Raw genomic sequence first — 12,686 nt, 5'->3', positions numbered from 1 at the left:
GCTCCAGAAGCCATTCCTCCGAGCCTTCCTTTCTCCTGGGTGTACATTCCAGATCGTGCGCGTCAACTTCTGCAGGGCGTGCGAAACTTTACTATAAAATTGTCACAATGGCTAAAGTACTGCTCTGCTGAAGCCCAGCAAACGTGCTTCTGTGCCTGGCTCCAGTTCATTTCTTTGTATCCGGTATGTGTGTGAGCGAGAGAGAGTGTGTGAGCCAGAGAAAACTCCATATTTGTGTAGGTGCCTGTCAGACTTGTAGTTGGCAAAACAAGACACCGTACAAAAGAATTCTGTCTTTGTTAGTTCCTCTGTCACACACACAGCTGTCTGTATTTGGGAGAACATACCTGCTTCATTTCCAAGAACAAAATGGGAGATTTAGCCTAGTTCCTACTAGAATGAATATGAAATGTGAACACATCCTATGAAAACAATACCAGACTTTTATATAGCCCTTTTCATCAGTACAGCTTAAAGCCTTTTGCACACACATATACACACGGGGGGAGGGGGGGAGAGGAGAGGGGATTTCCTGTTCATTAAACCCTACAAGTAGTATATATATAGGGTGAGGCTACGACCGGGTTTGGCTGGGATAGTCCCTTTTTTCAGCCCAGTTCTGGCCTTCCTGACTTTTTTTGGCATTTGTCCTGTTTACTCTTGTCAACTAGATCAGTTGATCACAAGAGCAAATGTCTATTTGTGTCAAAAAAGTGGGGTGCCGAGGAATGTGTGGGGAGAGCAGCGATGCCAGCCCCATGCAAGGGGGGAGGCAGGGCTTTGGTGGGGGATAGGCAGGTGAGCAGTGATGCCAACCCCATCCTCGTGTGGGGGAGCAGGCAGGGCGTGGGCAAGCAGCAATGACTGCCGCAGCCTCATGCAGGGGAGAATAGGGGCTCAGGCCAGCCTGGCATGAGGGCAGAGCTCAGGCGAGCAGATTGGGCCAGCCCAGCATGGGAGGGAGGGCTCAGGCTAGCCCCAGATGGTGTCCCATTTTCTCTTTGGAAAATATGGTCTTCCTATTTATAAATATATATGTTTTAGTCTAACTCTCTGTTGAACTTGATATATACAGTTGCGCCATTTCAGATTTTGGTAGGAGGGGAGGGACAACTTTAATCATGATTCCCAGGGCTACTTGGGCACCTGAAAACTCTTGGGTTTTTTGCAGATAATAACTTAGAAATTATTATCTGAAGGTGCACTGTATCTAATTCCTATATAAAGAAAGAAAAATATATAAATATTAGACCCACTCAGCTGTAATACTAACATGTTCTTATATCTTGTGTCAATTCACTAAGGGACACTAGTTAGGTTTAAAATTTTAATGTATAATCTTACTTTGTTACAAAAACAACGAGGAGTCCGGCGGCACCTTCAAGACTAACAGATTTATTTGGGCTTAAGCTTTTGTGGGTAAAAAACCTCACTTCTTCCTCACGAAAGCTTATGCCCAAAGAAATCTGTTAGTCTTTAAGGTGCCACCAGACTCCTTGTTGTTTTTGTGGATACAGACTAACAGGGCTACCTCCTTATACTTACTTTGTTACTAACTCTTGAATACAACAATTGAAACTATTGTAGAAAAATCTAGATTACTTTCGATCATTGTTTTGCAGTTCACCAACTTTGGAATAGATCATTTAACTTTTGGAAACATCCTACTAGGGCAAGGCCCCAGGAGTTTATACTACAACTGCCTGGGGCTACCCAACTACAAATAGACTAGAAACTGACTTTAAACCGGAGTGAAACTGACACTTTCAAGTCACTTTCATAGTATTTCCAATCCCAAATGTTCAAAAATCATGAATCAGGTTCACCAAAAATCATGAGATTGGCTTTAAAATAATGAGATTATGTAAAAATAATAGATCTGGTCGTCTTTTTATTTGCATTCTGGTTTTTGAGCCGTTAGGGGGTCCCGGGGTCACATTTTTGAGCTTTCTCCACAGTCACAAGGGCTAGAAACTTCTGAAATGTTTTCTTTAAGAATGAAGGCTGAAATCATCACATATCCACTTGACTCCAGCAGCTGGGGCTTTAAAAAAAACAATAATGATCATGAGACCCATGACACAATCATGAGAGTTGGCAACACTGCTTTCACTTCTGTTTAAAGGTTAGTTACTTTCCAGAAGGGTCTTAAACACAACACTACAATGATTGAGTTGCAGTTTTCACAGGAGAATATTTAAAACCAAACACCAAGAAAATCCCCCATTTTAAAGTTGAGAAAAAAAATGGAGACTTCTGAGGTATATCAGGGCCACTTCAGGCAGGAAAGGAAAATAAACAGGCATAGGCGCTCTAAGCAGCCCTTCCTCATGAAAGAAAGTTGGAGGATCAAATCTTCTAGTCTTTAATCAAGAAAAACTTCTATTGCCAGCAGGGCCTCCACTCATAAATATTAACATCGCAGTGAACATGTGATAGTATGTGGTCAATAACTATACACTTCATATTTAAGTATCTGAGCCATCTTATCCAGAGTTACACATCTTATATACATTGGCTTAGGAACTACATTTTCTGAACAGTGCTGAGCACAGAGCTAGTGCCCCGTGAATAATACAAATCATGACAATAACCATTGACTTTATGCACTCTGTGGATGCAATTTCTGTTCTTTGTTCTGGAATTGGCCTGAATACAGCTGAAACCCTAAGAATTTGATGTATAATCACATCTGATACTCATACAACACTTTCTCATTCCTTCCTTTTTTCAAACTCAGAACAAAAAAATGACAAAACAAAATGGTTTTCCGTTAAAATCTAAAATTGCACAGCAGGCATTGCTCTACAAACCACCCTGGGGCAGAACCTGCCACCCATTGGCAGTTAAGTGCTCTCCTCTCACCTGACTCTCTTTCTCTCTCTCTTCAACCTTCTTGACCACTGTGCTGCTTTTCATGCTGTCAACCATGACATCCTTTCCGATCACCTGAGAACAACTATTGGAGTCTCAGAGAACTGGCCACCTTGGTTTTGCTCCCATAGATCAGAGTCCTCTTTTTTGCAACATGCAGCAGAGAGAAAGACTGGTCCTGTGGATAGAGAACTAGTCCTGAGAGACCTGGGTTCTACTCCCCTCCCTGATGGACTTTGTGTATAACTTGGGGACAGAGTTTCAAAGGTTTTTAGGCACCAAAAGATGCAGCAAGGCATATAGTGGGATTTAGAAAGCACCTCGCCTTCTAGGAATTGTAAATCTCACTACGTGCCTAAATACCTTTGAAAATTTGGCCTATACTCTCTCTGTGCTTCAGTGCCCCATTACATGAAAACGTCTACCTTAGCATTTCAAACAAGCATTCATACAAATATATTCTTTGCGAAGCAGAGTTTTTCTTTTTAATTAACTTAGTACCTGGATGGACACTATCCTATTTTACAAGCACTTGTTCTTTCTGATTTTGAGTAGTCTTTTTTTAAGTGAATATCATGCAAACAAGAAATAATCTGCACCCATCTAGCACATTTCAACAGAGATTCTCCAAGTGCATTACACATATTAATTGAACCAAAGCGAGTTGGGTAAATAAATACAATTGTATGTTTTACAGAAATAACAATGGAGGCAATTTGAGATTAAGGGCCAGATTCTGATTTTGTTTCCACTGGTGTATTTAAAACAAAACAAAACTATAATAGCTCCACTAACTTCAGTTGAATTACTCCAGATTTATACCAGTATAAATGTGATAAGAATTTAAGGGTCAGATTGGGTTACCCTTTCTCATGTTGAGTAGTACCTTACTCTGCAAGTAATTCAGCTGATTTCAATGGAACTATTCAAGGAGTAAGATACTATTCAATGTGAGTAAGAGTGACACAATCCAGCCATATGGGATTTGAATAGAAAGTGGGAAATTACTAGTTGATGCTCTGTGGCTTGTGTTATACAGGAGGTTGGACTAGATCAGGGGTAGGCAACCTATGGCACGCGTGCTGAAGGTGGCACACAAGCTGATTTTCAGTGGCACTCACATTGCCAGGGTCCTGGCCACTGGTTCTGGGGGCTCTGCATTTTAATTTAATTTTAAATGAAGCTTCTTAAACATTTTTAAAACCTTACTTGCTTTACATACAACAATAGTTTAGTTTTATATTATAGACTTATAGAAAGAGACCTTCCAAAAACATTAAAATGTATTACTGGCACACGAAACCTTAAATTAGAGTGAATAAATGAAGACTCGGCACACCACTTCTGAAAGGTTGCTGACCCCTGGACTAGATGATCACAGTGGTCCCTTATGTACTTAGAATCTATGACTCTACACCTTTATAATAGTAAAAAACATCGCCTTTAAAAGAAATGTTCCAAATCCTCTGAATGACCACCTTGTATTGTAAGCAAACATATAAAACAACAACTGACATGCTGTTTGGTACAGTAATTCACTTGGTGGATTATTCTCCACTCCCTGGTTTGGATATGGAAACCCAATAAAGCGGTCATTAAAGCAGAAACTAAATTTGGCATTTGGAGTTTCACTTGTCTTAAAAAACAATATGAAGGATTAATAGTCTTGTGAAATAACACATTACTTACACTTTTCTGGGTATCAACATCACTAACAAGCACTGATTCTGATAATACCATACCATGCTAGAATGTAAAGGGAAATACCTTGAATTTTGACTTACTTGGCCTACATTAAAACAAGAAACAAATATGTTCTTTATGGTCCTCTCCCTTGTAAGACTGGTGACATTTTCGTGCTAAGAGGCTTAGCATTTCAACCATGCTGTTGTTCCAGCTGATTATAACAGACATAAAGATTCCTATCTATATTTAATAAAAGCAAGTGCTGCATCTTCTGAAGCAATTGCAGAACAGCACTGGTTGCTTGAATCAAAGTTATATCCAACATGTGAAGTGTGTGTGTGCTTAGAAGAAAATTCCCATGAGAGTCCTTATGACTAGACTATAAAAATACATTCTGGTGTCAGCTGCTCTCTACTTAACTCAGATACCCAAAACAATGTTTTAAATCCATTTTCCCTAAAACTTCGTATTTGCTTGAGATTGTTTTAAAATCAAATAGTAAAACTTTCTGTTTTAAAATCTAACAAACAAACAGACTTTGAAGCACTAGCAAATAAGAAGCAAAATTTTGTCCTACTGCAGCTACAGATGAACTGACTGAACAAGAAGGTGCTGGTAACTCTGGTTCATTGAATGGACATCAATTGGCTGACACAACATCTGGACTTCCAAAGCATTGGCCACATCCATAATTCAGAATTTACAACCAAAAATATTGTTTATGGCTTAGCCTCTTGTTAGATATGTAAGTTAATAGTTCTTTAAACAGAAAACATCCTAACAGGTGAATAAAGAAAACTTGAGTAGGTGACATACTTTTTCTTTTCTGATCAGTATTAGTTTAACCATATATGTTTGTGTATGTGTCAGTTTCTGTTAATATTCTATTCTAGCAAGCATTCAAATTGTATAAGCAATTATAATAATTGATATTAAAGTCCCGATAAATAGAAAAAATGTGTTGCATCCAACAAACATTATTCTAGGATCTCCATTCAAACTTAACAAACCGCAAAATGCTTTTTTCAGTATGAAACATTGTGCATACATGTAAAATAATATTTATGTGCCTGGCTCAGTCCTCTATGAGTCTCCAACTCTCAAAAGTAATGCCCACTGCAATGACAGCTGCTGGAGTGGACAGAGATGATGAACTAAAAATTTCTCCTGAGCTGAAATCAGCCAGAGAACATATATAACTTCAACAGATGTTAGTGATTTTTAAGTCAATGGAACACATTAAGGGCTCTCCCCATTTCCTACCTGGTGCAAACGCCAAGAAGATTAAAATCCCATCAATCAGCAATGGAACCAAAACTAAAGACGTGCTTCCTAAGCATCATAGTGTCACAGACTCAGCTGGTCTAATGTTCCATTGCATATTTATAAAACAATTTTCTTTCTGTCTCAGCCTGTGAATTTAAGGCCATACACAACTCCACACCAACCTACATCTCAGCCCTTGGGCAGAGTCACAATTATGCTCCAGCTGCTTTTTACTGCTGCAGCAATGCAAAGCAAATGAAAACCCAACTCACCCAGCCAAAGCTATTGGTGAATCTAGCCTCGTTGCTCTATTAAGACAGCTTTTACACTACATTTGTTTCCTTCTCCCATTCAAATCTCCATGCATTTTGCCACATTGCTCTCATGCATGAAATGATTCCCCCCCAATCCTAGTTCACTAAACCACTGCCTTTACTTCACTCAGCTCCCCCTGAAAAACTCAGTTCTTTCACTATGCCCCATGAGAAGTATAAGGGGAGTTTCTCTTACATATAAGGGGAGAGAAAGCTCCACATTATTCCATTCTCTGGATTTCTAAGTTTAAGCAGGGTCTGAATGAACTCTCCTCTGACATCTAGCTGGGGAGGGAGAGAGACTTCAGGAGCAAACTTTATTTACATGAACATATCTACTCTGCATAGGCATCTGGCAGACAGGAGCTGTGTAGCTCCAAGTGATCAGCTTTTGCTGGCGCTGGGTTACCGATCACTTTGGTACTGAATGCAGGGGTAGTGAAATATTGTTATCAATGTTGTTATCTTTATTGTATGACTAAAGGGGAGCAGAACTGTGCTGAGCTTGTTCCAATTGAGGGGTCTCCTTCAGTTGAAAGGAACTTGCTAAGCCAGTGGCTCAAATGCCAGCCCCCTGTGAAAGTAAGTGGGGGGAACAGGATAGGTATTTCAGTCAGGAGATGTGGACTTTCCCTAAGAGTCCACAGTCTGGTTTAACCTGTTCCTTCCCCACTGTTCAAAGATAAAGCTATATAGGCTTTATTAGGAGCCTTTTGTTATTTCATGTACTCAATAAGAGCTGAAATCACTTGTGATGGGGCAGTGTTTCTGCCCAGCCTGCTGAGAGCTAAACATCACTAAGAAACCGATCTACAGAGATCATAGCAGAGAGGCAGGTAGCAGTAGAAGGTAACTGACAGGCAGCCGGTGAAAGTGTCAAGCAGTTGGCTGACTGGTGGGGCAGCAAGGAACTGCAGCGGGCAGGGTGGCCAGCCAGAACAAGTGCACAGAGGGTGGAGCAAGCAAGGTGCATTCTGCCCTGGGTGGGAGGTAAACTCCCACAGATACACCTCTGAATTCTGGGTCTTCACTGACCAAGGACAACCACTGTGAGTGGGGTATGGTGAGGGAGCAGAGGGGGACACAGTAAAGGAACTTTTGGTTGTAGAACTCAAGAATATGAAGCAGAAGGCACTGCCCCACACACTCTGGGGTGGCTGTTCTGCTCACAGTTTTATGTTTATTAATCCTGCTTGTGACATTTTCCCTAGTTAATGCTGGGTGACTTCTCTCCTTTCATTCAAAGCTTCTTTTCTACACTCAGGCTCTGTGCTTGCAAGCGGGGAAGTATTGCCCCTTAGAGGCACCTGGGGTGGTGTGTAATTTTCCCAGGTTACTGGGTGGGGCTCAAGCCGGTTCAGTGCTGTATTGTTGAAAAGGAACCCCTAGATAGCCCTGGCTGCTGCCAGCTGCACCTGGCAGAATGGTTACATAAGTGCTTCCTGCCTTCTATGGTACGTGCCTGTCTTTTAAGCTGTCAGCACTTCAGGGCAGGGACGGTCTTTATTTCTGTGTATTGTACAGCACTGGAGTAAAACAAACAGAAACCAATACATATTATAAATGATAATTATAGTAAAGAGAGGGAAAAGATAGACATATAATTTTTCATAAAGTGTTTCCATCATGGATTTATTTGATTCAGTTATGTGCTTTGTTGTGGCCCACTATCTAAGAATTTTATACTTCTGCCCATCACCATAGTATCTGAGCCCAATCCATGTAAAATTAATAGCACTGGTAAAGTCCCTTGTGAATGTTCTCTCATCATCTGGACAGAATGGGATACAACCCTGGGCCTGCTCTGATCTTCTCATAGTAGAAAAAGCAACTGCAACTCCCCAGCTGAGGATTCCCTTAGTGTAAGGAGAATCTCCAATGGTTTTAGAGACAATGTAGGTGGCTCTGGCATCCCCTACACATAGCTCTCAGTTTACAGACTTGTCACTATGTAACACTACCAATCAAAATATATGACATGAATAAAGTGGATCACATCCATGTTTTTGTGGAATATAGTGCTGAAATTGACACATTATAGCAAGTTTTAATGATCAAACCTATTTAAAAGGATTTTTCTCACTGCGTGAATTAAATGAACCAGCTTTTTAAACAGAAACACTGAAAAACCGATTCTATCCTTAGCAAACATAAAGATCTCTCTACAGGGGTTATCTGCAGGATTTGATGCTTTAACCTCTAGCACTGCTATCTACCACTTGAGCTAAAGCAGCAACTGCAGTTTGTTTCTGTGGGTGACATGATACATTTAGCCAGTTGTCAATATTTAAACGTGTCAGCCCAGGGAACCAGAAAGGGTTAATCCATCATTTGGTATAACCTTAATAATCTGATCTTTTCTCTCTTGAGGCTTCAGGCATCACATTGTATTATTTCTAACAAGGTATAATCTGATAGTTGTACATTTTAATTATCATGATCTGTTTCTACAGACTCTGCTATGACATGATATCCCAACTTAAAATTCTTACCATTCTTTAGCAGAGGGACTTTCCCACACTATAGTATATAGAATGGGTCATGTTTTGGTGCCAGTCAGGACCTTTTTATATATTTTAGTTGCACTTAATTATTCTTTTAAAGTATTATGATTACTTTACATGTTTCTGTCTCATTTTAGGCTAAAAAGTCAAATTTGTCTAGGCTTTTCTCATGGAAGGTTAGTGCATTGAAACTGAACATTGACTTGGATTTGACATTCATTACAAAATAGAACCAATCTTTGATTTTTCATTGTTTTTCATTTTTTTTGTTACAGTGGTATAGGACCTATAAAACATGGTCATATGTACAAGCTTTAGCTCCAGCACTGGCTGGTACTAACTAATTTTGAAAGGATAATTGGGTTAAAAACATGTTTTTTAATTCCTTATGTTTTTGTACTAATAGTTTATATTACTAAAATGAAAGCTTAAAAAAAGTTTAAAATATCATTTACTATTTTTGTTGTTTCTTTAGATTTTATAGTTATCTCAGATTGGGCAATAAAAATAGGCTAATCTGTTTCACTTTCTCCAGTTGTCATAATCAGTTTCAGGTTCTCATACACTAGCCCAATATTTGAGCAAAAAAACATTGCAGAGGAATGTTCATTTGTCTTTGAAATTTGTTTTAAATTTCAAAAGAATATTTCTGTTGGATTCATATTAGTAAAAACTTGTTTTTATGAAGCCAAAGGCTCCAGTCTTGTGATTGATAGCACACAGGCAGACTGCTGTGAGGGATTCAGTGGGTTTCTGCACAGGCACAGACCTCTACCTGCAAACTGTCATTTACATCAGGGTTATGAGTTTAATGCAAATCTCAGTCTGGTTAATATTTTCAGTGGCTCTAACCCCCTCCTTTAATACGGGCCCCACCTCTCGGTTCACCAAAAAGAGTTACAGGTTCTGTGCTATGCCCTGGCTTTTACACACTCTCCTGGGAGTAGTCCTGTTAGTGTACCAGCCCTCAAGAGTAGGCCACACAGTGTCAACAACTCCTAGACTTAGCCTTCTGGCTCCAGTGGCTCTTGGTTCCCACTGTGGCTCTCAAGAGAAAGTCCAGTTGAGAGAGAGGCTTTACTTTCTTAGGGAGCAATGAAACCAGCAGAGTATTTAAAGTGAGCCAGGGCAGCCTTTTCAAAACAAGGTAGTATTTACCAGTCAGCTGTACTATAGCATGAGAAAGTCCTTAGGTTAGCATGGAAAAGCCCAGCTCAGGACAGAGTCCATATTGCTAGAAGCAGTGGTTTCCCCAGGAATTGAAATTGGGGGGGGTGTTCATATTTACGGGGTGTGTGTCAGGGCTGATGAGGGGTGAGACTGTGAGGATGAAGGTGGGCTGTATGGCACCATAGTAAAAACTGAAAAATGTTTCATGACCATTTTATGAGATTTAACTCATGTTTTAAAATTATCACACAAATTAAATTTGGCTACTCAAGCCTTCTATGAAGCACTACCTCTACATCCTTCTTGGTTTTTTGTTATAATTTTGCACAACTCAGTTAATGAACTTCTTGAATGCATGCGTTCATCTTTGGTGGCTTCTAGTGTGTCCGGTACTTCCATTCCTTCAACTGATATGCTCATTAGTTCATTCACATGATCAGGCAGAAGGCGACTTCTTTCAGAACACAAAATTCTATTCAATGATGAAAAAGAACACTCAACTGTAGCCGTTGTGACTGAGAGTAGCAAGAGATAAATTCCTACTTCTTTCATCCCAGGAAACAGAACACAAAGATCAGGTCGAGCCACTAGTGATGATAAAAAAGAAGTTGAAGTCAAATCTTCATTCATTCGTCGTATGATATTCCACTCTATTCTGTCCTGATCACATAGCAGCCCCATTGCTAGTAGTCCCTCACTCCACTCAACTGTTGGTGTTTTATAGGACAGGCATCTGTAAAAGCTATGTAGAGGTTGAGTAGAATCTAGAAGTCGCTGTTGTAGATTTTTAAGAATCAAGCCTGTGTATTTTTTCAGTTGTCTTAACAAACATTTTTTGTCTTCTTCACTTAAGGATTCAATATAAATGCCTTCATTAGTCAACTTCTGGACTGAAGTCTTTGCTTCTTCCAGTACTTTTTCAATGGAAATCTCTGACTGATCCAAATGTAGCTTCTATTGCTGGACAAAGATCTACTTCTGTAGTAGCAGATGTCTGGAGGGCATTGTTTAATGACCCAAGTGGTTTCAACAGTAGACTTACAAGAGAGAGAATGGCAATAGTCTTCTCTGAACGTAGTAGCAAAAGTAATCCACCAGCCTCACTACTTAGATCCATCCCATCTTGGTAGATACTTTCCAAAGCCAGTAATAATGGCTGAAGTAATTTTAAGACAACAGCCAAAAATCGCTCAGAAGAAAGCCAGTGGGTTTTCCCAGGTTGGACAAATTTGAACTTCAGTCCCAGTGTATCTTCTATATTTTCCAAGATATTCAGTCTTTTTCGACACTTGCTGAAAAAAGAATATAATGAAGACATTAAATGTATAGCTTTAAAAATGTCTTTTGAAGATTCTGCAGACCGTACTAGTGCTAGTTAGAGTAGATGGTTTCTGCAGTGTATATAGGAGATATTAGGGTTACACTTTTCTCTGAGCAAAGCTTGTACTCCACCATGTCTTCCAGAGAAGTTTGCAGCTCCATCAAAAGCACAAGCAGCCATCTGTTTGGGGTCCAATTGACAAGCATTTAACTCTAAGATGTGGGTTGTCACAGATGCAGCCGATGTGTCTTCTATAACTTGAACATCTAGAAATGCATCTACTGGCCTACCCCTGACATCAAGATAATGTACACAATGACTTAATACTTGATGCCCATTTGCATTGGTGCATTCATCAGCCATGTATGCAAATTTTTTGAATGTGGTGAGAGAGTTCTTCACTTTTTCAACTGTTGAGTCTTTCACTGTTGCCTGCATGCTTCTAGCCAATCAGTTGAGTTTCTTGCTGAAAGATAGTGAGCATTTGCTGGTCTTGTTTGGAACCAGTATTCCAATTCAGGATGAACAAGTGACAATGCACTTAACATTGGCCTCCAGTTTGTAGTGTGTGGTATCTCTTGCTTAAATAGAAAGTAGGATGCCACAGCCATGTTTGTTTGCATGAACTGTGTTGTGTCTCCAGCATTCTTAACAGCCTCATTAATCTTCTAAAATTGGCTTTGGAAGTGGGCTTATAAGGCTTTCTGCATGTTGATGCACTCCAGAGGCCTGGTGTTTTGCAGCCTTTTCATGTAGTTTGTCAGCATTGGCTTTGCTGATTGGTTTGACAAACGAAGCTCCTCCACTTTTACCAATTATAGCATTGAGAAGCTTTCCTTCTTCATAAGCTTTTTTGCAAGAGGTGCACCAGTAGCCATCTTTTGTAACTTCAATAAATGGGAACACTTTGACTGACAAACACTGAGAACTGCCTTTACGTTTTGGAGACACTGTTTCTTCAGCAGGTAGCTGTATTTGTGCTTCGGGCTCATCGGATGTAGATATACCACTTGAACCTTCAGATGACATGTTGATATATTCTTGGTTCTTGATGTGTTCTTCACCTTGGTTAGTTTTTGAGGCCTTTGAGTGGAAAATTGTTGTATTGTTTTTTGTCTTTTCATTTTCACTTTGAATAAAATAAATGTTTTGTTAGGATAATGCAAATTTAACATAAGGATAATGCAAGTTACACCAAAACACATGTCGGAGAAAAACATAGTTCTCACTCTCTGGTTGGATGCAGCAAAGTCAGATACTTTATTATCTCTAGCAATTGCATGGCGGGAGAGAGCTAAACAGGTCTCTCTCCAGGTAAACAATTACAGCAAGCATTTATACCTTTGTTATGTACAATAATAAGCAACGGCTGCATTTTGTTTATACATAGGTCATCCTGATACCTTATTTTTCACATCTATTTAGACTCTAGTCTACATTCCATATTTATCTACAAAAGGTCACAAGAACTTCTCACACAGTTCTTTCCCACTCGCCTCACACAATCCTCGCTTCTACAAGTCTCGCGTTATTAGGGTAACAGCTAGCCTG

This window comes from Mauremys mutica, chromosome 3, assembly GCF_020497125.1.
Source record: "Mauremys mutica isolate MM-2020 ecotype Southern chromosome 3, ASM2049712v1, whole genome shotgun sequence".
In the NCBI taxonomy this organism is placed as follows: domain Eukaryota; kingdom Metazoa; phylum Chordata; order Testudines; family Geoemydidae; genus Mauremys; species Mauremys mutica.
Note: the sequence above shows the minus strand (reverse complement) of the source record.